The sequence below is a fragment of the Gekko japonicus genome, unplaced genomic scaffold (genome assembly GCF_001447785.1).
Source record: "Gekko japonicus isolate JY-2015 unplaced genomic scaffold, Gekko_japonicus_V1.1 scaffold2529, whole genome shotgun sequence".
Lineage (NCBI taxonomy): Eukaryota > Metazoa > Chordata > Lepidosauria > Squamata > Gekkonidae > Gekko > Gekko japonicus.
The window spans coordinates 48,507-75,951 of record NW_015169255.1 but is presented as its reverse complement, the minus strand read 5'-3'; the positions used below and the strand labels follow the sequence as shown (position 1 = coordinate 75,951).

At 54.5% G+C, this 27,445-nt stretch overlaps 2 non-coding genes across 2 annotated transcripts; both read right to left on the bottom strand.

Moving 5' to 3' along the window:
• Positions 1 to 8,772: 8,772 nt before the first annotated feature.
• TRNAA-GGC lies at positions 8,773 to 8,844 on the bottom strand. The gene has a single exon. It is a non-coding gene; the product is annotated as a tRNA-Ala (tRNA).
• Positions 8,845 to 8,910: 66 nt separating this feature from the next.
• On the bottom strand, positions 8,911 to 8,982 carry TRNAA-UGC. The gene has a single exon. It is a non-coding gene; the product is annotated as a tRNA-Ala (tRNA).
• Between the last annotated feature and the right edge of the window lie 18,463 nt (positions 8,983 to 27,445).

Sequence of the window (27,445 nt, the reverse complement as noted above, 5' to 3'; positions counted from 1 at the left end):
TGCTGTCTGAGAGTCTGCAGTCCCCGGGAGGTCCCCCCCAGGACCCAGCACAGCGCACTCGGCGGCAGCCAGGATTAGTGCGGGCCAGAGGCTGGTCCAGAGTGAACGCTGTACGGAGCCCGCGAGCAAGTTCCAGAGGGCGGGGGGGGTGCTCTTGGCACACGTTGCTCCTCGGCTTTGCTCACAAGCCAGGCAAGGGCTCCGCTTGAACGCGCCTTGGGAATGAGGTTGGGGACGGGTGGGGGGAGGAGGAGGAGGAGGGGTCCGGGATGCTGAGGACATCGGAGTGGGCCCTTCGATTCTGGCCACAGAAGGCCTCCACGGGGCAGGCTGTTTCCGGATGCTTCCGTGTGCACACCTGGTCGGTGTGTGTGTGTGTGTGTGTGTGTGTGTGTGAGTCAGCCTGCCTGTCAGCTATGCTGCCATGGGGGTTGGGGAGGTCATTCTGTGTCTGGTTAATTGCTATTGCCTTCCTATCCCTGCTGTTCTGCCTGTGCTGAAACGCTTATCTCTACAGATGTGCAGGAGGAGGTTGTATTGTCTGGGAGTCTCCTTTCTACCGTGAGAGACTCCTGGTTCCCAGCTTTAGCCACCTAACGGTTTCCTAACTTGTCCCACGCATGGGAGGCAGTGTTCCCTCTAAACTGAGTTAGTGTGAGCTGGCTCACATTTTTTAAGCCTCTGGCTCACACATTTTTGTCTTAGCTCAGGGAGGATGGCTCCAGTGCAAACTAATTTATCCAGTAGCCAAATCACCTGCTCACAACTTTAATGCCAGTAGCTCACAAAGTAGAATTTTTGCTCACAGGGCTCCACAGCTTAGAGGGAACATTGGTGGGAGGGTATCTAATTGGCCCATGCCATGGGGGGGGTGCATACGAATACCCTATATCCTATTAGGCTCTATGGGTTGCCGCCATTCTTAACAGTGCCTGTGTTACTGCATCTATAGCTTTGCAATAAAAGTATAACCGTTCCCGAATGCGTGTGCTTCGTTGTTAGCTGTGGGTTCTGACACTGCCTCCGTCTCCAGGAGCTGGTCTGCCTGTGGCCCTTCTCTCTCCAGGGTCTGCCCGGGGTGCTCTGGAGTGGCGTGTGTTGTGTGGGTCGCTTCGTGTCCCACCCACCCAGCTCCCGGCCCTTCCATGCCTACGCTTGCTAGCAAGGGGGGGGGTGCCCCAGTTCTCGCGGCCCCCTCCCTGCCTGGGGGACACTCCAAGATCCAACGCGTTTCTTAAAATAAACGCAGAATTAGATCGACGCTCGGTGCGGTGCAGCTGCCATGGCAACAGCGGGCTGGGCTCGGCGACCACGGGAGGCACGAACCTCCTCGCGATGGGTGGCAGAGGAGGGGCCAGGCCACCCCAGCGGAGGCGATTGCTGCCTGCTGCCCACCCACAGACACAACAACCCACAGACACAACGGAAGGGTGCCAGGTTCCCCGCCGGTTGGTGTGAGCCGTCATTCACCGAGACCCCAGTGCCGAAGGCGAGGAGGGGGGCCGTGCCAAACACCCCAGCCATCAAGCGCCCTCCCAAAAGTGTGTTCCTCAGGGGGAGGGGGGTGGCACGGCGGGGGCTGCCGTGGGAAGGTGAGCCAGGCCGGGCACGTGGACCGGGGCACCTGCGCGCACACACACCACTGCAAATGTCAGGCTACAGCCGCAGCACCATGGCAGTCTCCATGGCAACCAGCTGCCTAAGCGGGCCCTCTTGTTTCCCTGGCAACCAGGCTGCCTGTCTTCCTTTCCGGCTTTGCTTGATGGATCCCACCAGCTTTAACTGAGGGGGAGGGGAAGAGTATTGGCTGGGGGGGGCAATGTACCCCTTTGGGTGGGGGGGGTTGCGTTGCGGCTGGCCATGTGGCCGGCTGCAGGGGGGGTGTCCTGGGGAAGACAGGCCCTTTCCCTCCGTGGGGCACCCCAGTTGTAGGCCTTTAAGGCCGCTTCCCCTCTGCGATCCTTCTCCTCACCCTGCCGGAGTTAAACCAGCGTTCAGTCCCCCAGGGAAGAGCGCCTCTGAGCATGGACCGGGTGTTTCCCCACCCCCCCACCCCCTGAGGGGTCATCCCCCCACAACAGACATCCAGGATTGGGGCTTTCAGACGAGGAGTCCAACTTGAGGAAGACTTAAGCTGTGTCTGTGCAGAAGCAGGACGAGCTAGAGCGACCTGGAATTCCCAGCTGGAACTCTGCACATGCTCTCAGGTGCTCTTTTTCTGGCAATCCACCTGTATTTATTTATTTATTTATTTATTTTATTTAGTACTTCAATTTATAACCCGCCCTCCCCGCAAGCAGGCTCAGGGCGGCTGAGGGGTAGAGGAAGTGGCCATAGTTTGGTGTCGTGGTTAAGTGCGCAGACTCTAACCTGGGAGAACTGGGTGTGATTCCCCACTCCTCCACTTGCAGCTGCTGGATGACCTTGGGCAAGCCATCCTTCTGTCAGAGCTGTTCTCTCAAGGGCAGTTCTCGAAAGAGTTCTCTCAGCCCCACCTACCTCACAGGGTGCCTGTTGTGGGGAGGGGAAGGGAAAGGGGGTTGTCAGCCGCTCTGAGACTCCTTTGGGTAGTGAAGGGCCACGGGGTATAAATCCAATCTCTTCTTCTCTTCTTCTTCATAGTTAAGGCGAGTGTTGGCCACTGCTGGCTGTGAACGCCAGCCCTGCCCTCTGGAGAGAGGTCCCCAGCGAGGAGGCAGCTGGTGCAGGGGGGGGGGATGCTGCAGGCTGTTAAAGGCAGTGGAGGAGTCGGAGTCGGATGGGTCTCAGATGTGGGCGGCACCCTCCCGGGGGACGTTCTCTTGGGCAGGATAGCAGCCCAAACGATCGGGGCCCTGATCAATGTCTGGTGGCCTCTTGGTCCATTCGTGCTGTTTGTCGCCCTCCTCTCTGACTGAGCCTCGAGGCGGGTTACTCAGAGTAAGTCAACACAGGCAACGGGATGGGACATCCAACAAGCAGCGTCACAGTTCCTCTCAGGCACCGTGACCCTTGGTGCTGGACCAGCTCTTGTGTGGATTGCCGAGTCCGTCTCCAGCAAAGCCTGGGACTTCATCCTGCTCTCCCTCGTGCAGGTCACACCCCTGCCCTGTGCACCGGAGCGGCTGCGTGGCAGATCGCAGAGAAATCAAGAGAGCTGCTGCAGAGCGTAAGAACTTGAGCAGAGCCCTGCTGGATAGGACCAGTCTAGTCCAGCATCCCGTCTCACACAGAGGCCAACCGGTTCTTCCAGGGGGCCAGACAAACAGGGCACAGAGGCCGAGGGCTTCTCCTGATGCTGCCTCCTGGCCCTGGGATTCAGAGGTTGACTGCCTCTGGATATGGAGGTTCCCTTCGGTCACCACGGCTAGAAGCCACTCATAGACCTCTCTTCCACACATCTTTCTGATCCTCTATGCTAAGTTGTGGCCAACTCTTGCATCCTCTGGTAGCGAATTCCACATTTTGGTCCTTCCATCTATAAAGAAGTGTGCAGCTCCCTCACAAGTTTAACCCAGAATGAAGACTGGAAGGTTGTGCTGCGGTGTGTCTGTGTGTGTGGGGGGGGGCGGTAGGGTTGGCGAGGTGGCTGCCAGGCTGCGTTACACTCAGCCCCGTGCTTGCCATTTTCTTGGGGCATGCATGAGCACCCAGGTGCTGGGAGGGAACTCCTGGTAGATTGGATTGGACAGGGACCCTGGCTGCCGTCTCTGGCACACGTGGTGCCTGGGCGCCTCTCGGGCGTGAGTCATTTGCGGTGGCTCACCTGTTTGCGGTGCTTTCTGGTGTGGACTGCGGGGGCAGGACGCTGCATGGGTGGTCCTGACACCGGGGGGGGTTTTTTTTGGGGGGGGGGGTCGTGGCCAAGGCTCCCTCCAAGCTGTGGAGTCCTGTGAGCAAAAATTCTACTTTGTGAGCTACACTGGCATTAAAGTGGTGAGCGAGCAATTGGGCTGCTGCATAAATTAGCTTGCTCTGGAGCCCTACTTCCTGAGCGGAGACAAAAACATGTGCACGGGAGGCTAAAAAACTGAGCTAGCTCATACTCACTCAGCTTAGAGGGGACACTGGTCTTGGCTGCGTGGTCTCCTCTGTGATGCCAGATCTACCTCCAGGAGAAGTGCCGGGACATCCTGTCCTGCCCCACCCTGAAGCAGAGCCGCTCCTGTTTGGTTGCCCTGCTGCCAAAGCTCTGGGGCTGAGGCCTGACCCAAGAGAAGCCCCGCACAGAGCTTGACACAAGGGCTGCCCTGTGGCTTCGTGGCGGAAGGTCCCAGGGTGGGTCTCCGACACCAGAGATTGCCTGAGGCGTCCCTCCTGTGCCTGAGACCTGTTGTGCCGCAGCAAAACCAAGGAGACAGGACTGAGCCAGAGGGACCCAGAGCCACAGAGAGGAGCTGCTGCTGCTGCTGCTCTTGTGTGCAGCTTGTGGGGCTGCAGAGGGAGGGAGAGAGAGAGAGAGAGAGAGAGAGAGAGCCCTTCCATAAGAACATAAGAGACGCCAATGTTGGATCAGGCCAGTGGCCCATCCAGTCCAACACTCTGTGTCACACAGTGGCCAGAAATACCAGGGGCCATCAGGAGGAGGTCCAGCAGTGGGGTCAGGACACTAGAAGCCCCCTCCCACTGTTGCCCCCCCCCAAGCACCAAGAAGACAGAGCATCACTTGCCCCAGAGTCCCTATCTATACCTTGTGGCTAATAGGGGCCACTGATGTACCTCTGCTCCATATGCCTATCTAATTCCCTCTTGAAGCCGTCTGTGCTTGTAGCCGCCACCACCTCCTGTGGCAGTGAATTCCATGTGTGTTCATCACTCTTTGGGTGAAGACTCAGCCAGGCCTGTACCTGCATCGCCGCTTCGATTGCCAGGCCAGGGGAGCATTGCCTGCACGGCCCGGGTGTCCTGAGGTTGGTCTCTGCTCCCCCCCCCCACTGGCTCTCCTGGGGAGCAACAGTGAGAAAGGCCACTAGTCCCAGCAGCCCCTCTCCAGCGGAGCGTCCCCACGTGGAGATGAAGCTGCCCTCCATGGCACCAGACACCCCCCTCCCCACCCCCCCGCTTGGCCCAGCAAGGTCAGTCCTGTCTGCTCGGACTGGCAGGGGGTCTCCGGGGCCTTGGGCTGAGGAGGGCCATTCACATCACCTCCCTCCCGCAGGGTCCCTTTCTAACTAGAGATGCTGCCGGGGACTGGACCTTGTTGGGACCTTGAAGCAGCATCCGCCAGACTGCTCGGCGGCCTCTCATCCTCATCGAGCCCCAGAGGAGCACACGGAAGGAAGCTGCCTCGTGCTGAGTCTGTCCACCTGTCCTTTTTAAGATCGGTCTCGTCTGCTCGGACCAGCAGGGTCTTCGGTCTTTCACATCTCACCTACGGCCTGATACTTTGACTGGCGATGCTGCTGGGGATGGGACCTGGGACTCCCTGCGTGCCAAGCAGAGGCCCTGCCCCCCCCCCAACTGTGGGAGCATGCTGGGGAGGGCAGGGCTGAGGGGACTCTCTCTCCCGCGGGCCTCAGTTTCCCCTTTGAACACGTGAATGGTGGAGATCCGTCTCTCGGGGGAGGTTTCCAGCCTCCTGCAGGGGAGCGGAGTGCCTTGACGGCCAGAGGGAGAAGGCCTGCCGGCAGGAACCCCAAAAGACCGCCTGCCTCTTCCTGCCGGGCACTCCAGGGGTGAGGAGGCGGCACCTCTGGTGAAGGCCGGGAGGGCTGTCTTGAGTGGAGATGGATGGCCCTGAGGGCTGGCAAGGAGCCCGGGCAGGCGGGCAGCCGGCTCTGCTGGAGCAGGAAGTGCCATGGCCCACCCTCCCTCCCTCCCTCCCCACAGGCAGACAGTGAAGGTTTGCAAGCATGACGGGCCATGGCGGTGGCAGCAACAGCAGCGGGTCCGGGAGGAGAACGGAACGGAAGGCAGCCGGCCGCCAGCTGGCCCCAACAGGTGCAGAAGGGATTTCAGGGCAACCGTGGCTCCCAGGCCCCAGGAACGGAGCGAGGGCACTCTTGGCGTGTTTCTGGGGCCGAGCGGGACCACGCAGGGCACAGAGCTGCCCGCTGCCCGGGGCCTCGTTTGCGGGCACTGCTCGGGATGCCCCCTGGCATCTCCAGGGACCGGCCACCAGTCGCCAGGGCAGCTTCCTCGCTTCCTTCACTTAGGCCCTGCCCCTCTCCCCAGTGGCTGACGTCCTTCTCCTCTCCTCCTCCATTTGATCCTCGGCACAACAACCCTGTGAGGGAGGTTGAGCTGATGAGGTCCGACTGGCCCAAGGGCACCCAGCGAGCCTCCATGGCACGAGGGGGGATGGGCAGCGGGCCGGTCCGACACTCTAACGGCTGCGTCCACCCTGATGCGAACGCGGTGCTGCGTGGGACGCCTGCGGCGTCCGTTGTGGTGCCCTGGGGCATGCCGTGGACCGGGAGGCAGGGCGGAAAGGCAGGGAGGGAATAAGTGAGATCTGAGTCTAAGGAGCCCCTGAGAGACCAACCAGATCCCCAGCCAGGTCTGCCCTGACCTGGAACAGCCCCGGCCAGCCCGATGCCGTCAGCTCTCGGAAGCTCAGCAGGGCCGACCCCGGCAAGGACCTGGAAGGGAGACCTCCAAGGAATACCTGAGGCGGGACGCAGAGGCAGGCTACTCCAGCCACGTCTCCGAACAATGCCCAAGCCTCCAGGAGGGGTCGCCAGAGGTCAACCACGGCTTCCAGGCAAGCACACAAAACACACCCCCACCCACCCACGCACACAATATATATATTTTTTAAAAAAATGATTTCCAGGGCCTGCGCTTACCATCCGGAGTCGAAGCTCCCTTCCTCAGACAGAATGAAACGAAATCTCAGCGATGAGCCATATCTTTGGGTGAGGGGGGCCTGGGTCCAGGCCAGTGTTCCCTCTAAGCTGAGTCTGCGTGAGCCAGCTCACAGTTTTTTAGCCTCCGGCTGACACGTTTTTGCCTTCACTCAGGAACGAGGGCTCCAGAGCAAACTAATTTATGTAGTAGCCATATTGCTCACTCACAGCTTTAATGCCAGCAGGGGTCATTTCCTGCAGGAGCGCACAGGAGCAGAGCTCCCGGCAGTAAAGAGCCCAGGGGGCGGGCACATGCAACAAGCCCCACCCCCTGCTCCCAGCAGCCCTCAGTCAGAGCAAGAACATGCAGCGCCCCCCCCCGGTCCAAAACAGTCCAGTGGCACCTTTAAGACCAGGTTTCATTCAGGTACAAGCTCTCCCTCCTCTGTGAGGGCAGATCTGCGCGTCCCCCCCCCCCAATAGCTAGTCCCTGCGGGGAGTTTTGTTTGGGGCGACTCCCTCTAGGGCTCAGTGGGGAAGTTGGGCTTCCTAGGAGACAGAATGCCAAGAGTCAGACTCACGGCTTCCCGTCACTGGTGTGTTCTCAGCTGTCTTACGGCTTGATCACCGTCTCGCTGACCTGTCTCTCCGCTGGTGGCTGCGTGAGGTGCAAAATAGGTGATGTGAGGCCCTTTCGCAGGCTGGCTTCCCTCGGAATGACGCTGAGCTCTGCATGGTTCCGGCAGCCCAGGAAAGCAGCCAGGGTTCCCTGTGGGAGGGAGGGAGGGAGGGAGGGAGGGTTGGGAGGGAGGGAGGGAGGGAGGGAGGGGGGTGTTGGCAGGCTGGGCCCTATCTGGGGAGGTGAGCAGACGGGTGCAGCTAAGCCAGGGACCTGGCAGGGCTCTGGCCAGGAGTGAACACGCTTTACACGAATGAAGCTGCCTTCTGCCAGTTTGGTGTGGTGGTTAAGTGGGTGGACTCTAATCTGGGAGAACCGGGTTTGATTCCCCACTCCTCCACATGCAGCTGCTGGTGCGACCTTGGGTCAATCACAAGTTCTCTCAGAGCTGTTCTCTCAAGAGCAGTCCTTGAAAGCGCTCTCCCCCACTTGCCTCACAGGGTGTCTGTTGTGGGGAGGGGAAGGGAAAGGCGTTTGTAAGCCACTCTGAGACTCTGAGTGAAGGGTGGGGTATAAATCCAATCTCCTCCTCTTCTTCTTCTTCCTCCATTGAGCTCTCCAGGGTATCAGGCAAAGAGGCCTTTCACAGCACCTCCTGCCTGGTCCTTTCAACTGGAGATGCCAGGGATTGAACATGCCATGGGGAATTACTGTTCCTGGCGCTCCTGCTATTAAGATCATTAGCCGCAAATGTGAGTTGCTGAGCATTCTGTATAATGTATGTAGAGTGAAGCACCAGTTTTTATTGTATTTCTATCAGTGTTTTTATTGTTTCTACAAATTTTTAAATTGTTGTTAGCCGCCCTGAGCCACTAGGTAGAGCGGGATAACAATCGAAAAAATAAAATAAATAAATAAATAAGCTGGGACCTCCTGCATGCCAGGCAGAGGCTCTCCACTGAGCCACGACCCCTTCCCATAGCTCTCCAGGGTCTCAGGCGGAGGTCTTCCCCATCACCTCCTGCCTGGTCCTTTTAGCTGGAGATGCTGGGGATTGACACGGCCCCTGAGAGAGGTCTTTCCCATCACCTCCTGCCTGGTCCTTTTAGCTGGAGATGCCGGGGATTGAACCTGGGACCTCCTGCATGCCAGGCAGAGGCTCTTCCACTGAGCCACGACCCCTTCCCATAGCTCTCCAGGGTCTCAGGCGGAGGTCTTTCCCATCACCTCCTGCCTGGCCCTTTTAACTGGAGATGCCGGGGATTGAACCTGGGACCTTCTGCATGCCAGGCAGAGGCTCTTCCACTGAGCCACAGCCCCTCTTCACAGCTCTCCAGGGTCTCAGGTGGAGGTCTTCCCCATCACCTCCTGCCTGGACCTTTTAGCTGGAGATGCCCGGGATTGAACCTGGGACCTCCTGCATGCCAGGCAGGTGCTCTACCACTGAGCCACAGCCCCTCTTCACAGCTCTCCAGGGTCTCAGGTGGAGGTCTTCCCCATCACCTCCTGCCTGGACCTTTTAGCTGGAGATGCCGGGGATTGAACCTGGGACCTTCTGCATGCAAGGCAGAGACTCTTCCACTGAGCCACAGCCCCTTCCCATAGCTCTCCAGGGTCTCAGGTGGAGGTCTTTCCCATCACCTCCTGGCTGATCCTTTTTAACTGGAGATGCCAGGGATTGAACCTGGGACCCTCTGCATGCCAAGCAGAGGCTCTTCCACTGAGCCACAGGCCCTCCCTAAACATGAACACACATAAAGCTGTCTTGTAATGAGTCAGGCCATTGGTCCATCCAAGTCAGTATTGTCTACTCAGACTGGCAGCTGCTCTCCAGCATCTCAGGTGGGGGTCTTTCACATCCTCACCTCCTGCCTTGGTCCTTTCAATTGGAGAGGCTGCTGGGGGTTGAACCGGGATCTTCTGCATGCAAAGTAGAGGCAGGGGGTGGTCCCACCCCCCAGCCACTCTCTGGAGGAGTCTGTCCTGGGGAGCAGCAAAAGTGACTTTCCTGGATCCTTGGAGGGTGGGCCATTAGCCACGCTAGTTAGGAACAGAGCCCCCCCCCTTAAGTGGCAGGATGCCTTTGGTGACCAGACAGCGGGGCGTATTGTCCGTGGCAGCAGTTCGGGGAGAATTCGAGGCTCGCTTTGGGTCTGATCTGCCAGGGCTGCTCTCGTCTGCTTGTCCTGCTTGGCTGGGTGAGGGGTGTGGCGCCTGCTTGCCACTCAGGACTCTCAGTGCCAAAAGGCCACGTGCGGGAGAGGCTGGACCTGGGGGCTGGCTGCCCGCCCTCGGGGGCTGTGCGGGCCATGGCTTGTTGGGGCCGACATTTGGCCTGTACTGCAACAGCTTGGGTGCCACTGGTGTGTTCCGAGTGGTCCGTGACTCTGTATCTTTCATCGTAATCGAATTGGGTTGTCCCTCTCGGACTCTGCATCGACGGCCTGTCAGCATGCTTGGGCCACTTTCAGAACGAGGTCAGCCCAGCTGACCCACCTCTGGACCGTCTCTTGGGTCCGGGTGTCTGTGGCGCTGAGGCAAGCCTGTCTGACCCCCCGTAATCATGACTATGGTGGCGAAAATGCCCTCAAACAAGCGACTTACGATGACCCCTCGTGGGTTTTTCAAGGCAAGAGACGCACAGAGGTGGGCTTGCCACGGCCTCCCTCCGCGTCACGACCCTGTGGACCTCCTTGGTGGTCTCCCGTCCAAGTCCTCACCGGGGCCGACCCCCTGCTTAGCCTCCGGGATCTGATGAGACGGGGCCAGGCTGGGCCATCCGGGTCAGACCAACCGTGCAGGGGCCAGGCTGCGCCCTGGAATCGCAGAACAGCATGGAAACTGAAATCAAAATGCCAACATAAGCCCAGCTGTTAAAAGATGCAGCCAGAACACAAAAACAGCTTAAAATATTTAACAGACCGAAACGATTCACATAAAACTTTAGAAGCTCAACCCCTTAACGGAGATCCTGGCTGAAGAGAAACATTTTTGGCCCCGTGCCTTAAAAGAGAGCAGGTCGGGTTTCTGGCGGCGAGCCTCGAGAGGGAGGGGCATTCCTCCCTCTCGATATTTAGCCGGTAGCGACTCCCTTGTAACTTCCACCCATTAGATCTAGTCTTGCAATCTGGAGCAAGAGAGAACAGATCCGCTCCCTCTTCTCCATGGCAGCCCTTCAGATACTTGAAGACTGCAGTCATGTCCCCTCTCAGCCTTCTCTTTCCCAGGTTAAACAGACCCAACTCTTTCAGCCTTTCCTCGTAAGACTTGGATTCCAACCCTCTCACCATCCCGGTTGCCCTTTTCTGGACACGCTTGAGCTTGTCAGCCTCCTTCCTCAAATGTGGTGCCTACAGCCGGGAGCAAATGGGTCGGAACCACACCACAGAGGTCTTGGTAAGAGCAGCCTACCACACGGGCTGCAAGAAGGAGACCAGCTGGTGGACGCCCACTGCCTCAACCAAAGGCCTGGCCAAGGAACAGCTCTGTTTTGCAGGCCCTGCGAAACTGTAACAGGTCCTGCAGGGTCCCTATCTCAGTCAGGAGCATGTTCCACCAGAAAAAGCCCTGGCCCTGGTTGAGGCTAGGCAAGCATCCTTCGGCCAGGGACAACCCACAGATGGTTGTCCGCAGAGCACATGGCTCTCTGGGGCACATAGGGAGAGATGTTGTTGGTCCCAGGCCACATAAGAGAAGAAGAGAGGAGAGAAGAGATTGGATTTATACCCCGCCCTTCACTCGGAGTCTCAGAGCGACTTACAGTCTCCTTCCCCTCCCCCTCCCCACAACAGACACCCTGTGAGGCAGGCGGGGCTGAGAGAGCTCTGAGAGAACTTGTGGCTGACCCAAGGTCACCCAGCTGGCTGCAAGTGGAGGAGTGGGGAATCAAACCCGGTTCTCCCAGGTGAGAGTCTGCGCACTTAACCCTGACACCAAACTGGCTTTAAAGCCCCTTGAAACAGATCTGGTATGACAGGAAGCAAAGAGTAGGAATCAATGGACAGTATCCATAACGGAGGGAAGGAAGCATTCGGGGTCCCACAAGGATCGGCATTGGAGCCGGTACTATTTAATTCCTTCGTAAATTATCCGAAACTACAGCCGAGTAGTGCAGTGGCCAAGTCTGCAGATGACTCCACATTATTCAGGGTGGTGGAAACCAAGGCTGGCTGTGCAGAGCTCCAGGAAGTCCCCTCTAAGTTGGGTGAGTGGTCAAGAATGGGGGAAATGGAGTTCAGGGTAGGGTAGGTCAGCGTCAAGGTAAGGCACCTTGTAACAACATCCCCCCCCCCCAGCAACTTTAAACAGATGGTGATGAAGCCTGAACTGGCGGAGACTAAGGCTGAAAGAGATCTTGGGGCGGTCGTAGAAAGCTCCGTGACAGTGTTGCTGCCGCAGTGAAGAGGGAAAACGGCATGCGGTGGATTAAAGGAAAGGGATTAGAAGTAAAGTGGCCAATATCACAATGCCTGGGTGGTTGTGTTTGTTTATTTATTTAATGAAACGTTATGCCACCTCTCCAGAGTCCTGCTCAAGGGACCATACAATTAAAACGATACATTCTCAAACTCTTAATAGAAAAGCAAGCAGGGCCTCCGAGAAACAGCATAAAACTGCCCATAAAACAGAAGGAGACCGTAAAACAACGGAGAAGACAAACCCCCTACTGAAAAGCCTGGGTGAAAAGAAATGGTTGGCCTGCCAGATGAGCTTCAAAGGGGGAGGGCATTCCGAAGGGAAAGGGAAAATATGCCCCCTCCGTAGTCTCCGCTGCCACCACTGCCACGCCTTGGAAGGTGGAGGGGCACAGAAGGTGGGGCTTGAGGGGGAGACCTTCCTTGGCTGGCAGGACAATACAGGAGCAGGCAGACATGTAGGAACCAGTGTTCCCTCTAAGCTGAGTTAGTGTGAGCTAGCTCACTGTTTTTTAGCCTCCGGCTCACACATTTTTGTCTCCGCTCAGGAAGAATGGCTCCAGGGCAAACTAACTTATGCAGTAGTCAAATCGCTCACTCACAACTTTAATTCCAGTAGCTCACAAAGTAGAACTTTCGCTCACAAGACTCCACAGCTTAGAGGGAGCATTGGTAGGAACCAGTGTTCCCTCTAAGATGAGTTAGTGTGAGCTAGCTCACAGTTTTTTAGCCTCCGGCTCACACATTGTTGTCTGAGCTCAGGAAGGGATGGCTCCAGAGCAAACTAATTTATGCAGCGGCCAAATCGCTCGCTCACAACTTTAATGCCCAGCAGCTCACAAAGTAGGATTTTTGCTCACAAGACTCCACAGCTTAGAGGGAGTATTGGTAGGAACCAGTGTTCCCTCTAAGATGAGTTAGTGTGAGCTAGCTCACCATTTTATAGCCTCCGGCTCACACCTTTTTGTCTCAGCTCAGGAAGGATGTGGCTCCAGAGCAAACTAATTCATGCAGCAGCCAAATTGCTCGCTCACCACTGTAATGCCAGCAGCTCACAAAGTAGAATTTTTGCTCACAAGACTCCACAGCTTAGAAGTATTGGTAGGAACCCATGTCCCCTCTAAGCTGAGTTTGTGTGAGCTAGCTCACAGTTTCTTAGCCTCCGGCTCACACCTTTTTGTCTCAGCTCAGGAAGGATGTGGCTCCAGAGCAAACTAATTCATGCAGCAGCCAAATTGCTCGCTCACCACTGTAATGCCAGCAGCTCACAAAGTAGAATTTTTGCTCACAAGACTCCACAGCTGAGAGGGAGTATTGGTCGGAACTCGGCCCAAAGACATTGGGAGTCTTAAAAGGGGGGAACCAGCCCTTTGAGCTGTGCCCACAAACAGCCAGTGCGGTTGCTTCAGCACGGGGATGTGGGGCAATTCCTGCATCTCACACCCGGCAGTGGCCTCACTGCCGCAGTTTCAACCAGCTGAAGTTTCTGGACTGTTTTCAAAGGCAGCTTCACATGCAGCACATTACAGTAATTCAACTTGGTGCTTCAGGGGGGTCACTGGGTGCTTGGGGGGGTCAAAAGTGGGAGGGCTTCTAGTGTCCTGGCCCCACTGCTGGACCTCCTGAGGGCACCTGGTATTTTTGGCCCCTGTGTGACACAGAGTGTTGGACTGGATGGGCCACTGGCCTGATCCAACACTGGCTCCTCGTCTGTTCTTAATATGGAGCAGAGGTCCATTGGTGGCTCTTAGTCACAAGGTATAGGTAGGAACTCTCGGTTTGGGACAAGTGATGCTCTGTTATTCTTGGTGATTCGGGGAAGGGGCAACAGTGGGAGGGCTTCTAGTGTCCTCTTGGCCCCACTGCTGGACCTTCTGATGGCACCTGGTATTTTCGGCCCCTGTGTGACACAGAGTGTTGGACTGGATGGGCTGTTGGCCTGATCCAACATGGGCTTCTCTTCTGTACTTATAAGAGGGAACTGGATAAACATATGGAGCAGAGGTCCATCGGTGGCTCTTAGGCACAAGGTATAGATAGGAACTCCTGGTCTGGGGCAAGGGATGCTCTGTATTCTTGGTGCTTGGGGGGGCAAGACTGGGAGGGGCTTCTGGAGTTCTGGCCCCACTGCTGGACCTCCAGATGGCCCCTGGTATTTCTGGCCCCTTTGTGACACAGAGTGTTGCACTGGATGGGCCACTGGCCTGATCCAACATGGCTTCTCTTGTGTTCTTATATGGAGCAGAGGTCCATCAGTGGCTCTTAGCCACAAGGTATAGATAGGAACTCTCGGTCTGGGGCAAGGGATGCTCTGTCTTCTTGGTGCTTCGGGGAAGGAGCAACAGTGGGTGGGCTTCTAGTGTCCTCTTGGCCCCACTGCTGGACCTCCTGATGGCACCTGGTATTTTTAGCCACTGTGTGTGACACAGAGTGTTGGACTGGAGGGGCCACTGGCCTGATCCAATGTTGGCTTCTCTTATGTTCTTAGAAGAGGGAACTGGATAAACATATGGAGCAGAGATCCATCAGTGGCTCTTAGTTAGGAACTCTCGGTCTGGGGCAAGTGGTGCTCTGTCTTCTTGGTGCTTGGGGGGGGGGCAACAGTGGGAGGGGCTTCTAGTGTCCTGGCCCCACTGATGGACCTCCTGGTGGCACAGAGTGTTGGACTGGATGGGCCCTTGGCCTGAACCAACACTGGCTTCTCTTATGTTCTTATGTTCAACTTGGATATGATCGGAGTACGGATCACTGTGGTCGGATGATGCTTTTGGAGGAATGACCACTGCTGATGCAACAGCCGAAGCTGATAAAAGGTACTCTGTCACCATGGAGGAGTTCTGAGCCTCCAGCCAGAGGCCAGGATCCATGGACATCCCCAAGTACGAACCTGCTCCTCCAGGGGAGTGCAGCCTCCTCCAGGGCAGGCTGACTCTGCAGCCTCTGCCCAGGTCCTCCATTGGCCAACAGCAGCTCAGCCTTGTCTGGACGGAGCTTCAGTTTACAGGCCCTCATCCGTCCCGTTACCTTCTCCAGGCACCTGTTCATGACCTCCACAGACTCATAAGAACATAAGAACATAAGAACATAAGAGACGCCAATGTTGGATCAGGCCAAAGGCCCATCCAGTCCAACACTCTGTGTCACACAGTGGCCAGAAATACCAGTGCCATCAGGAGGTCCAGCAGTGGGGCCAGGACATTAGAAGCCCTCCCACTGTTGACCCCCCCCCCAAGCACCAAGAAGACAGAGCATCACTTGCCCCAGAGCCCCTAGCTATACCTTGTGGCTAATAGCCACTGATGGACCTCTGCTCCATATGCTTATCTAATTCCCTTTTGAAGCCGTCCATGCTTGTAGCACCCACCACTTCCTGTGGCAGTGAATTCCATGTGTTAATCACTCTTTGGGTGAAGAAGTACTTCCTTTTATCCGTTCTAACCCGACCGCTCTGCAGTTTCATGGAGTGCCCACGAGTTCTTGTATTGTGAGAAAGGGAGAAAAGTACCTCTTTCTTTACCTGCTCTTTCCCATGCATAATCTTATAAACCTCGATCATGTCACCCCTCAGTCGTCTTTTCTCCAAGCTAAAGAGCCCTAAGCGCTTTAACCTTTCCTCATAGGGAAAGTGTTCCAACCCTTTTATCATTCGAGTTGCCCTTTTCTGCACTTTTTCCAAAGCTATAATATCCTTTTTAAGGTGTGGTGCCCAGAACTGCACACAGTATTCCAAATGAGGTCTCACCATTGATTTATATAGGGGCATTATTATATTGGCTGATCTGTTTTCAATACCCTTCCTAATAATCCCCAGCATAGCATTGGCCTTCTTTATTGCAGTCACACACTGTCTCGACATTTTCAGTGAGTTATCCACTACAACTCCAAGATCTCTCTCTTGCTCAGTCTCTGCCAGTTCAGACCCCATCAATGTGTATTTATATTTAGGATTTTTGGCTCCAATGTGCATCACCTTGCACTTGGCCACATTGAACCCCATTTGCCATGTTGACGCCCACTCGCCCATCCTTGACAGATCCCCTTGGAGTGCCTCACAATCCTCACTGGTTTTCACCACCCTGAACAACTTTGTATCATCCGCAAATTTAGCCACTTCACTGCTTACTCCCATCTCCAAATCATTAATGAACAAGTTAAAAAGCAGTGGACCAAGTACTGATCCCTGCGGTACCCCACTGCTTACCACCCTCCACTGAGAAAATTGCCCACCTACACTCACTCTCTGTTTTCTATGAACTAGCCAGTTTTTGATCCATAAAAGGACTTGTCCTTCTATCCCATGATTTTTGAGCTTACTTAGGAGCCTTTGATGAGGAACTTTATCAAAAGCTTTCTGGAAGTCAAGGTAAATAATATCTATTGGATCCCCCTTGTCCACATGTTTGTTCACCCCCTCAAAGAACACTAACAGGTTAGTGAGACAAGATCTTCCCTTACAGAAACCGTGCTGAGTCTGCCTCAATAGGTTTTGTTCATCTATGTGCCTACTAATTCTTTCCTTAATAATGGTTTCCACCAATTTACCCGGTATCGACGTCAGACTGACTGGCCTGTAATTTCCCGGATCTCCTCTGGAACCCTTTTTAAAGATGGGAGTGACATTAGCTACCTTCCAATCCTCAGGAATGGAGGCAGATTTTAAGGAAAGATTACATATCTTTGTCAGGAGATCTACAAGTTCACATTTGAGTTCTTTCAGAACTCTCGGATGTATGCCATCTGGGCCTGGTGATTTTTCAGTTTTTAAGTTGTCTATCAGTTTTAGGACCTCCTCTCTCGTCACCTCAATCTGACTCAGGTCTTTCAACACCCCTCCTGAAATCAGTGGTTCTGGAGTGGGCAAGCACTTCTCATCTTCCACAGTGAAGACGGAGGCAAAAAATGCATTTAGCTTCTCAGCCATTTCCCTATCATCCTTCAATACTCCTTTTACCCCTTGGTCGTCCAAGGGCCCCACTGCCTCCCTGGCTGGTTTCCTGTTTCTAATGTATTTGAAGAAAGTTTTATTGTTGGTTTTTACGTTTTTTGCTATATGCTCCTCATATTCCCTTTTTGCCTGCCTGACCTCAGACTTGCATTTTATTTGCCATAGCCTGTGTTCCGTTTTATCAGCCTCACTGTGACTAGCTTTCCACTGCTTAAAGGAATTCTTTTTACTTTTTACAGCCTCCATTACTCTGTTTGTTAACCATGCAGGCTTTTTCCTATACCTGTTTGTGCCTTTCCTAACCTGCGGAATATATATTTTTTGAGCTTCTAGGATCGTAGTTTTAAATAGATCCCAAGCTTCCCCAATTGTTTTGACCCTTTCTACTTTTCCTTTCAGTTTCCTCCCCACGTGTCCCCTCATATCAGAGAAATTACCCCTTTTAAAGTTAAAAATGGTTGTGTGAGTCTTTTTGGCCAATTCTCTATTTGTACAAATGATGAACTCAACAACATTATGATCACTGTTTCCAAGCGGTGCAATCACTTTTACATCTCTCACCAGGTCTTGAGTGTTACTTAGGACCAAATCAAGGATCGCCTCTCCCCTGGTAGGTTCCGTGACCATCTGCTCCATAGCACAGTCATTTAGAGTGTCTAGAAACTCAATCTCTTTTTCCCGGCTAGAACACATATTGACCCAATCAATGTGTGGGTAGTTAAAATCACCTATTATTACACAGTGTTTTTGTCTAGTTGCTATCTTTAAGGCATTCATCATTTTATAATCCTCCTCTATCTTTTGATCTGGTGGGCGATAACAAACTCCCAGTGTTAAGTTTCCTTTTGGCCCCCCTATTTCAACCCATAGAACTTCCAGAAGCGAATCCAATTCACTTAGCCTCTCAATCTTTCTAGACTTTATACCCTCTCTGACATACAGAGCTACCCCACCTCCAACCCTTCCCCCCCTATCCTTCCGATATAATATATAACCGGGAATCACTGTGTCCCACTGATTTTCCTCATCCCACCAAGTTTCAGAAATACCCACAATGTCTATTTTTCCCTCCGACACCAAGCACTCCAACTCCCCGATTTTACCTCGGACACTTCTAGCATTTGTATAGAAACAGCTGTAATTTCCCTTACAAGTTAAGCCTGCATCCTTCCTCTTGCTATCTCGAGTCGTTGTCCGGCAGTCCATGTCACCAGCCATGGCCTCTGTGGACAATTTCAATCCACCTCCCTGTAGAAAAGCAACCGGTACCCCCTCACCTCTCTCAGATGAGCCAACCCGAACCAGAGACTTTTCATCTCCTGTCGGCTTTCCCCCAATATTCAGTTTAAAAGCTGCTCTGCCACCTTTTTGATTTTAAGTGCCAGCAGCCTGGTTCCTTCTCGGGACAAGTGGAGACCGTCTCGCCTGTACAGCTCCCTCTTGTTCCAAAAAGTATCCCAGTGCCTAACAAACCTGAACCCTTCCCCCCTACACCATCGTCTCATCCACGCATTGAGACTCCTGATCTCTGCCTGTCTCTCCGGCCCTGCGCGTGGAACAGGTAACACTTCTGAGAAGGCTACCTTGGAGGTCCTGGACCTAAGTTTCCTGCCCAGCAGCCTAAATTTCTCCTCCAGGACCTCACGACTGCATTTCCCCACATCGTTGGTGCCGACATGCACCACGACCACTGGCTCCTCCCCAGCACTATCTACCAGCCTATCTAAAACACGCGTAATGTCCGCTACCTTCGCACCAGGCAGGCAAGTCACCATACGGTCAGTACGCGGGTTCGCCACCCAGCTGTCTACCTGCCTAAGGATCGAATCACCCACTACCAAGAGCCCCCCTCCCACCCTGCTCAGGGATGGTTCCTTGGTGCAAAAGGAGAGCCGCTCACCAGCTGGGGAAGAGGTCCCTTCTGAGGGCACATTCCCCTTATCCTCAGCATGGTGCCCTGTTTCCCCTAGACCCTCATGCTCCCTGACAGCAGCGGGGCTGCCAGATCCAGAGTGGGACGAAGCTAACAAGTCCCCGAGAGTCTTTTCTGTGTGCCTAGCTGACTGTCTCTGCTTCTCCAGGTCAGCCACCTTGGCCTCAAGGGAGCACACACGTTCCCTGAGAACCAGGAGCTCCTTGCACCGAGGACACACCCAAGACTTCTGCCCAGTGGGCAGATAGTCATACATGTGACACTCCGTGCAAAACACTGGATAGCCCCCAACCCCCTGCTGGCATTCTGGCTTCATAATTCTTTTAAAATAAATAAATATAATCCCCCTTTTAAACCCTTGGTATTTATGTGGTTTTTGTTATCAAGTCAAATTATTTTACGGGAAAGACAAAGAGCCTAGGGCCTTGTCTTTCTGGCTCTTTTTGGGCTTCTTACAGAGCCCCTAGTCTAAGAGCCACAGGCAAAGAGCTCCTCTGCCTCTGGCAAGGTGCTTCCTTAAATAGAGGCCTCCCCCAGCAGAGGTCAGGCAGCAGCTATTCAAATTCAAATTCACCCAGGCACTCAATCACAGGCAAAACAATGCCCCTTCCACTTCCTCTCAATTACAGGCAATCCCAGTCAAACAATGCCCGTTCCTCTCCCACACTCAATCAGCCAGGACTCTGCAAGAACTCTAAGTGCTTCCACACACTGCTAAACACAGTTTTCCCACAAAATATCCTTAGCTGAATTCTCTCAGCTGAAAGCAAGTAAAAGAAACCCACTCACCTCTCTCACAGCTCTCTCTCCTGCTCCTGCTCAGAGCTCAGCTGGTCTCCCAGCTGAGTGACTCACTTAAATCGACAGTCAAAGAGAAACAGCCGGGGTATCATGCGCATTTGTGAATATGGGTGACACCTCACTCCAAATCCTAGACTTGGTTTCACGTAGATGATAAAAAGCATGGGAGAAAAGAGGAAATCCAGCAGGCCCCCATTCCATGAATGCCCTGGTGCTAAGCAGCACTGCCTTCTGGAATCTTCCTATCACAAAAGAGTGGAGCCCCCAAGGCATGGTGGGCAAGTCTTCAATGGCGACTGGCCATGGTGACTGCGGGGAACCCTCCACATTCAGAGACACTAAGATTCTGAATCCCAGAGCCAGGAGGCAACAGCAGGGGAAGGCCTCAGCCTCTATGCCCTGTTGTTGGCCCTCCAGAGGAACTGGTTGGCCACTGTGCAAGACAGGATGCTGGACTAGATGGACTATTGGTCTGATCCAGCAGGGCTCTTCTGATGTTCTTATGAAGGCCTTGGCATCTGCGCCCTGTTGTTGGCCCTCCCGAGGAAACGGTTGGCCCCTGTGTGAGGCAGGATGCTGGACTAGATGGACCCTCACTGGTCTGACCCAGCAGGGCTCTTCTGAGGTTCTTCTCAGGGAAAGGCCTCGGCCTCTCTGCCCTGTTGTTGGCCCTCCAGAGGGACTGGCTGGCCCCTGTGTGAGACGGGAGGCTGGACTGGATGGACCCTCACTGGTCTGATCCAGCAGGGCTCTTCTGAGGTTCTTCTCAGGGGAAGGCCTCAGCCTCTCTGCCCTGTTGTTGGCCCTCCAGAGGAACTGGTTGGCTTCTGTGTGAGAGACAGGAGGCTGGACTGGATGGACCCTCACTGGTCTGATCCAGCAGGGCTCTTCTGAGGTTCTTCTCAGGGGAAGGCCTCAGCCTCTCTGCCCTGTTGCTGGCCCTCCAGAGGAACTGGTTGGCCACTGTGCGAGACAGGATATGCTGGACTAGATGGACCCTCACTGGTCTGACCCAGCAGGGTTCTTTCTATGTTCTTACAATGCTCCCACTCCCCGTCCAACTAGCCTCTCCAGAAGGGTACAGTGGTTGATGGTATCGGAAGCCACCAAGACACCCAGGAGAATCAATGGGGGTGTGGCCCCCTGTCATTTTGCCAGCAGAAGTCATTAGTTAGGGTTACCAAGCCCATATCCAACCCAAACACAGGCCTGAATCCAAATTGATGTGGGTCTAGATAATCCATCTCTTCCAAGACTGCCTGAAGCCACATAGCCACCACCTGCTGGAGCATCTTGCCCAGGAATGGAATGTTAGCTTCGAGAATAGTTATTTGGGTTACTGGGGTCATAAGAACATAACAGAAGCCATGCTGGATCCAGTCCGACACTCTGTGTCACACAGTGGCCAAAACCCAGGTGCCACCAGGAGGCCCACCAGCAGGTCCCAGGACAGCTTTGTCAGGAGGGTCTCACCACTGTCCCTTTCAAATGAAACTACCAGCCACAAGGGACAAGGATTGAGCCTAGCTGCGATGAGCCACACACTTGTCTAGAGCTATGATGTGGCCTGTTCGGGAATCCCTTGTACAGTTATGGCTGCCAGATCTCAAAAAGGATACTGCAGAGTCTAGGAATGTTCAGTCTAGAAAGAAGATGACCAAGGGGATGCAGTAGAGGTCTATGAAATCATGCACTGAGTGGAGAAAGCAGACTGAGCTTTTCATTCCTTACCCATAATACTAGAACTCGAGGACACCCAGTGGAGTTGATGGGCAGTAGGTGCAGGACAGACAAAAGGAAATGCTTCTTTACACAACGAGTGATTAAGATGTGGAATTCACTGCCGTACGGGGTCGTGATGACCATTAGCATGGACAATCTAAAAAGGGGGTTAGATAGATTCATGGAGGAGAGGTCCGTCAGTGGCTACTATCCACGGTGACCGAGAACCTACATAAGAACACAAGAGAAGCCAACATTGGATCAGGCCAAAGGCCCATCCAGTCCAACACTCCGTGTCACACAGTGGCCAGAAATACCAGGTGCCATCAGAAGGTCCACCAGTGGGGCCAGGACATTAGAAGCCCTCCCACTGTTGGCCCCCCCCAAGCACCAAGAAGACAGAGCATCACTTGCCCCAGAGCCCCTATCTATACCTTGTGGCTAACAGCCACTGATGGACCTCTGCTCCATATGCTTATCTAATTCCTTTTTGAAGCCGTCCATGCTTGTAGCCGTCACCACTTCCTGTGGCAGTAAATTCCATGTGTGAATCACTCTTTGGGTGAAGAAGGACTTCCTTTTATCCGTTCTAACCCGACCGCTCAGCAATTTCATGGAGTGCCCACAAGGAGTTCTTGTATGGTGAGAAAGGGAGAGAAGTACTTCTTTCTCGACCTGCTTTATCCCAGGCATAACCTTGTAAACCTTGATCACGTCACCCCTCAGTCGTCGTTTCTCCAAGCTAAAGAGCCCCGAGCACTTTAACCTTTCTTCAGAGGGAAAGTGTTCCAACCCTTTTACCAGAAAGTGTTCCAACCTCCCCATTCAGAGGCAACCGACCTGAGGATCCCGGGGCCAGGAGGCTGCATCAGGGGAAGGCCTTGGCCTCTGTGCTCTGCTTGGCCTTCTGCTCCGGTGTAAGAAGGGAGAGTCCTTCAAACTGACCTCCTGGCAATGGCCACAGAGTGTCCAGTTGTCAGTGAGGGTCAGGCCTGGGCTTGAAGCCGCCTGGCCCTCGGGGCCGGGGTCCTCTCCTTTCCCCCAAACTGTGCTCAGGGCAGGCACCACGAAGGAGGGCTACCCACTCCTCAGGGTCTCAGAGCCCCGTGAAGCCCCTTAACTGCCTAGCTTCACCCGCTCTGTCTCCCCTGATCCGGGCTGCTGGCCTGCGCCTCTTCCGTGGCCAGGTAGCCTGGGCACTCGCCGGTATGTCCGCCTCTTTCTGAAGCCTGGGGGGAGGCCTTTCTGCCGGGACTGGTGTCCGAGAAAGGCCCCCGGCTGCCTGCTTTGCCGAGGGAATGGCCAAGCCTCTTGAAATGGAGCCATAATCCTGGGATTAGGAGATGAGTGTTTTTTCACGTGCTCGGCCCTCCTCCCTCCTCCGCTGGACAACCAAATCCTATCTACTTTCACTGCTCCGAGGCATGATATGTCCACAGCCCCAGAAGCTGGTAGTGCCCCGGCAAAGCGGGGTGGGAATAATGGGGGCCAAACAAGCCCACTCCCGAGAGAGTTGTGCTGAACTATGAAGACCTACAGGGGCCGTATTCTGAGATTAAAAATGTGCAGCAGCTTCCTGATCACTGTAGACAGTACAGAAAGGGGGGGGGCTCTTATGCATGTGACCTCCAATGGGTGAGATATGGTTGGAGGCCTGCAGGGCCCCCCCCTCACATACTGGGTGGCTAAGCCTGGGGGGCTTTGGGGGCATCTGGGGGGGCGGTTCTTCTGGAGTGGGGAGAGTAGGAAGCAGTTTCCAGGCTAGGCGGTTGCCTGGAACCGAACTAGCGAGGCCTACTGGCTGCTCTGTGGGTTCTTGTGGGGCTGACTTGGGGGGTGGGCTCCCAGGCAGCAGCCTCATCCCCTGTCCAAACCCCTCTAGCCTTCTGCCTGCTGGGAGGAAGAGACAGTGTTGTGTGCTGGTGAAGAACATGAGCTCTGAGCTAGGAAGTCACCCATTCAAGTGTCTCTCCTCACCCACATTTCCTCAGCTGGCCTGCCGTGCGATGCTCAGGGAGAAACTACTGTGGGAAGGTATTGCTATTCAGGTGCTCGGGGCGAATGGGGACGTCAAGATGGTCAGGGTGCATCCGCAACTGAGCGGAGGGGGAGGCATTTGTGAATTTCCTGCCTTGTGCAGGGGGTTGGACTAGGTGACCCTGGCAGTCCCTTCCAACTCTGTGATTCTATGATTCTGGGAGGCAGAAATGTGGTCGACCTAGCTAAAGACAACCTTGGGAGTGCCAAATAGACACGGCTGCTTCCAGTCATTCAAAGTCTCCCCCAACACTCCGGTCAAGCCCCACGTGCCACAGTGTGGAGACTTGCACACCTCGCACACTTTAACAATCCTCACATCAGGGAGGAGAAATGCCACAGGGCAGCCAGGGAGGTACCCAGTCTCGCAAAACACACATTGCATTTGCTTTGGTCATGGTGAGGAACAGTTCTGTGAAACCTGGATGTTTGCCTCTTCTGTACTCAGCCAAGGCAAGCCGTATCAGCTTCTCACCTTCTGCATTTCTCCTTGCTCCTTTGTGACCGATGCGACAAACACCAGACGGAGTAACGGGCACTACCAGCATGCCCTTTGCCAGAGGCGTCTCAGAGGCCCCGTATAGAAACCGCCTGGATAGCTTTGGCCTCACGGGGGGCCCACGGAGGGCCCCCGGTACCTCCACTCTGACGTTGCCGCCCCTGTGCCAGCTGCTGCCTCTCCGTGTCTCGGCCACAGTTGCTGCACCCGTCGGGGCCGGCGGTGCTGCAAGGCCAGGGGAGCTGGCAGGAGTGCAGGGGAGCCGGCCAAGGCTCGGGAGGGAGCCGGTGATTCGTCACAGCTGTCAGGGAGTGGTGAGTGCCAGTGTCTGCTGTGGCCAGTGCCCGGGTCCCGGGCTGAGGCAGGATCCAAGCGCCCTCCGTCCTTCGGTGGCCAAACTAGAAGAAGACCGCCCTCAGCCACGGCCCCCATCTGCCCCTCACCTGGGCAGTCGACTACGGGGAAAGCCCTGACCGGAGTCGGGATGTGGTAACTGAGCAGGTGCAGGTGATGTCAGGCAGCAGGTGCAGACAGTGACCCGTCAAGCTATGGCGCCCGGGCAAGGAATGGCCCCCCGGGGCTGCTGCCGTGCCCGGAGGGGAGCCAGGGGGAAAGCTGACTTCCCAGCAGAGGAGGGAAAGCCAGAAGGAAAGGCCGACTACGACTAGCCTGCAGAGGAGGCTGGGCCTGGGTGGGGGCAGCAGCTGCCCCGGTGCCTTCTCTGCAGGCTCGGCGCGCAGCCCGGAGAGTGAGGGAGTCCCCGCCAGGGGCTGACTCCCCCAAGGAGACCATGTCAGAGGGCAACCCTGTTGCTCTGTAGCAGAACGGCTGGATTTGACTCCAGAAGCTCCGCAGAGAGGCCAGCAGGATTTTCGAGGGAGGAGCTTTTCCGGGTCGGAGCTCCGCCTGGACTCTCAGAAGCTTCTGCCTCGGAAACCTTGCTGGGCTCTACGACGCCACTGCTGGACGGGGATGTGGCTGTTCCCCAAGGAGCCTTGAAGTCTGCACATGCCGCAGCCCAAGATACTTAGTGCATGCTCAGAGGCACTTCCTTCAGTATGTTCTGGGGCTCTGGAACAGGCCTGTAGTTAATGTGGGGCCCACGAGGCCTGGCCCCCTAATGTTTCTTCCAGGGCCCCCAACCTGAGCCTTGGCTTCTCCTCCCCCTGAGCTCCACAGTAGCTATACACCTGTCAGTGAAACAGGGTCTGCATAGGATCGGAGGTCCGATCTCACAAGACCATCTCCTGGTCAAACTTTAGAGTGAGCTTCTCTTCAAAGTTCTGCAACCAGGGAGAGGCGGGTGACTCTCCCCATGCTTGCAGAAGGAAGAGGTGATCCTTCATGCTGGGGGAGGGGTGTGTGTGTGTGTGTGTGGTGTGTGACTGACAAGCAGCCTCACCAATGCCTGGAGTGGAGGGAGAAGGAAGAAGAAACACAGGCAAGGGAGCTCTCCCCCCCCACTAACAGAGCCAGTTTGGTGTCGTGGTTCAGTGGGAGAACCGGGTTTGATTCCCCACTCCTCCTCCACTTGCACCTGGCTGGATGACCTTGGGCAAGCCGTAGTTCTGTCAGAGCTGTTCTTGAAAAGGGGCAGTTTCTGTCACGAGCTCTCTCAGCCCCGCTTACCTCACAGGATGTCTGTCTGCTGTTGGGAGGAGAAGGGAAAGGAGATTGTCAGACGCTCCTGGAGACTCCCTTGGGGGTAGTGAAGGGCCATGGGGTATGAATCCAATCTCTTCCTCCTCCTCTTCTTCTTCTAGCAGTTTGCCTGGGGGGGGGAAGGGAGGTGGGATCGCCCGGAGGAGGAGGAGGGGCTGGGCGGGCTGTCCCAGAGGCACTGCTCAGGGTACATATTCCTAAGCAGCCGCCTGGAGCAGGGGAACCCGAGACGGCAACGTTGCAAAGGCGTGGGTGAGGCCAGGCAATCCTCCATGCCCCTCGCAGGGAAGTCATTGCGCTGCGGGACAAGGGACAGGGTCCCAGCTGTGCCCTCCGCAGCTCTGAAGCACACTGGCTCGCAGTTACTCGATCAGCCCCATCTGAACCAGCACAGTCTGGGCGGGGGGGGGGGAATGTCCATACAGACATATAATGGCTGGCCCCCTAAGCAAAAACTTGGGCCCCCCAGCAAAACGTTTCTAGCTATGGGGCTAATCCCTTGACCAAGAGGGCTTTGATGACTGTGGTGTGCAACACTCCTCTTGGGCTTTTCACCTGAACGTGCTCACTAGGGAAGGGGACTGCTGCTGAGGGACAGTGAGGGGCTGGGGGTTCGTGGCAGAGCATCTGCCTGGTACCCAGAAAGCCCCGGGGATACGTCCCGGGGGGGGGGGAACGGTCAATGCGCATATAGCAATATATATATATATGAGCCTCTGTCCATTATTTTTGAGAATTCTTGGAGAATAGGTGAGGTGTGAGAAGATTGGAGGGGGACAAGTGTTGTCCCCGTCTTCAAGAAGGGGAAAAAGGAGGATCTGGGTAACTACTGGCCCATCAGCTTGACGTCTATACTTGGGAAAGTTTTAGAACAAACAATCAAGCAGACAGTTCTTGAGCATTTAAAAAGGACAGCTCTGATTACTAAGAGCCAGCATGGGTTTCTCAAGAGCAAGTCATGCCAGACTAACCTTATCTCATTTTTTGAGAAAGTTACTACCTTGCTGGATCAGGGGAATGCTGCAGACATAGCTTATCTTGATTTCAGTAAGGCTTTCGATAAGGTTCCACATAATATTCTTGTTGACAAATTGGAAAAATGTGGTTTGGATCCTGTGACTGTTAGGTGGATCTGTAACTGGTTGACAGATCACACCCAAAGAGTGCTTGTGAATGGTTCCTCATCTTCTTGGAGAGGAGAGACAAGTGGAATGCCTCAAGGATCTGTCCTGGGACCTGTTTTGTTCAACATCTTATATCAATTATTTGGATGAAGGGGCAAAGGGAATTCTTATTAAACCTTCAGATGAAACTGAATTGGGAGGGGTAACAAATATGGTAGAAGACAGAGTCAGGATACAGGATGATCCTGACAAACTGGAAAACAGGGCTAAAACAAATAAAATGGATTACAACAGAGAATAAATGTAAAGTTCTGCATTTAGGTAGGAAAAATCAAATGCATAGTTATAGGATGGGGTGAGATTTGTCTTGCGAGTAGTATGTGTGAAAAGGATCTGGGGTCTTAGTAGACCATACACTGAACATGAGTTAGCAATGTGATGCGGTTGCTAAAAAGGCAAATGCAATTTTGGGCTGTATCAACAGAAGTAGAGTGTCTAGATCACAAGATGAGATGTTACCACTTTACTCTGCTCTAGTTAGACCTCACCAAGAGTATTGTGTTCAGTTTTGGGCACCACCATTTCAGAAGATGGTGAGGGGTCTGGAGTCCAAGTCCTGTGAGGAAAGGTTGAAGGAGCTAGGTCTGTTTAGCCTGGAGAGGAGACAACTGAGAGGTGATAGGATAACCATCTTCAAGTACTTGAAGGGCTGTCATCTAGAAGATGGTGTGGAGTTGTTTTCTGTTTCCCCAGAAGACTGGACCAGAGTCAACAGGTTGAAATTAAGTCAAAAGCGTTTTCGGGTAAACATGAGGAAGAACTTCCTGACAGTTAGAGTCAGGGGTCATTTTGTAGGAAAAGAGGTGCAGGAGCTCATTAGCATAACTTATTTGCATATGCCACACACCCTGACATCACTGG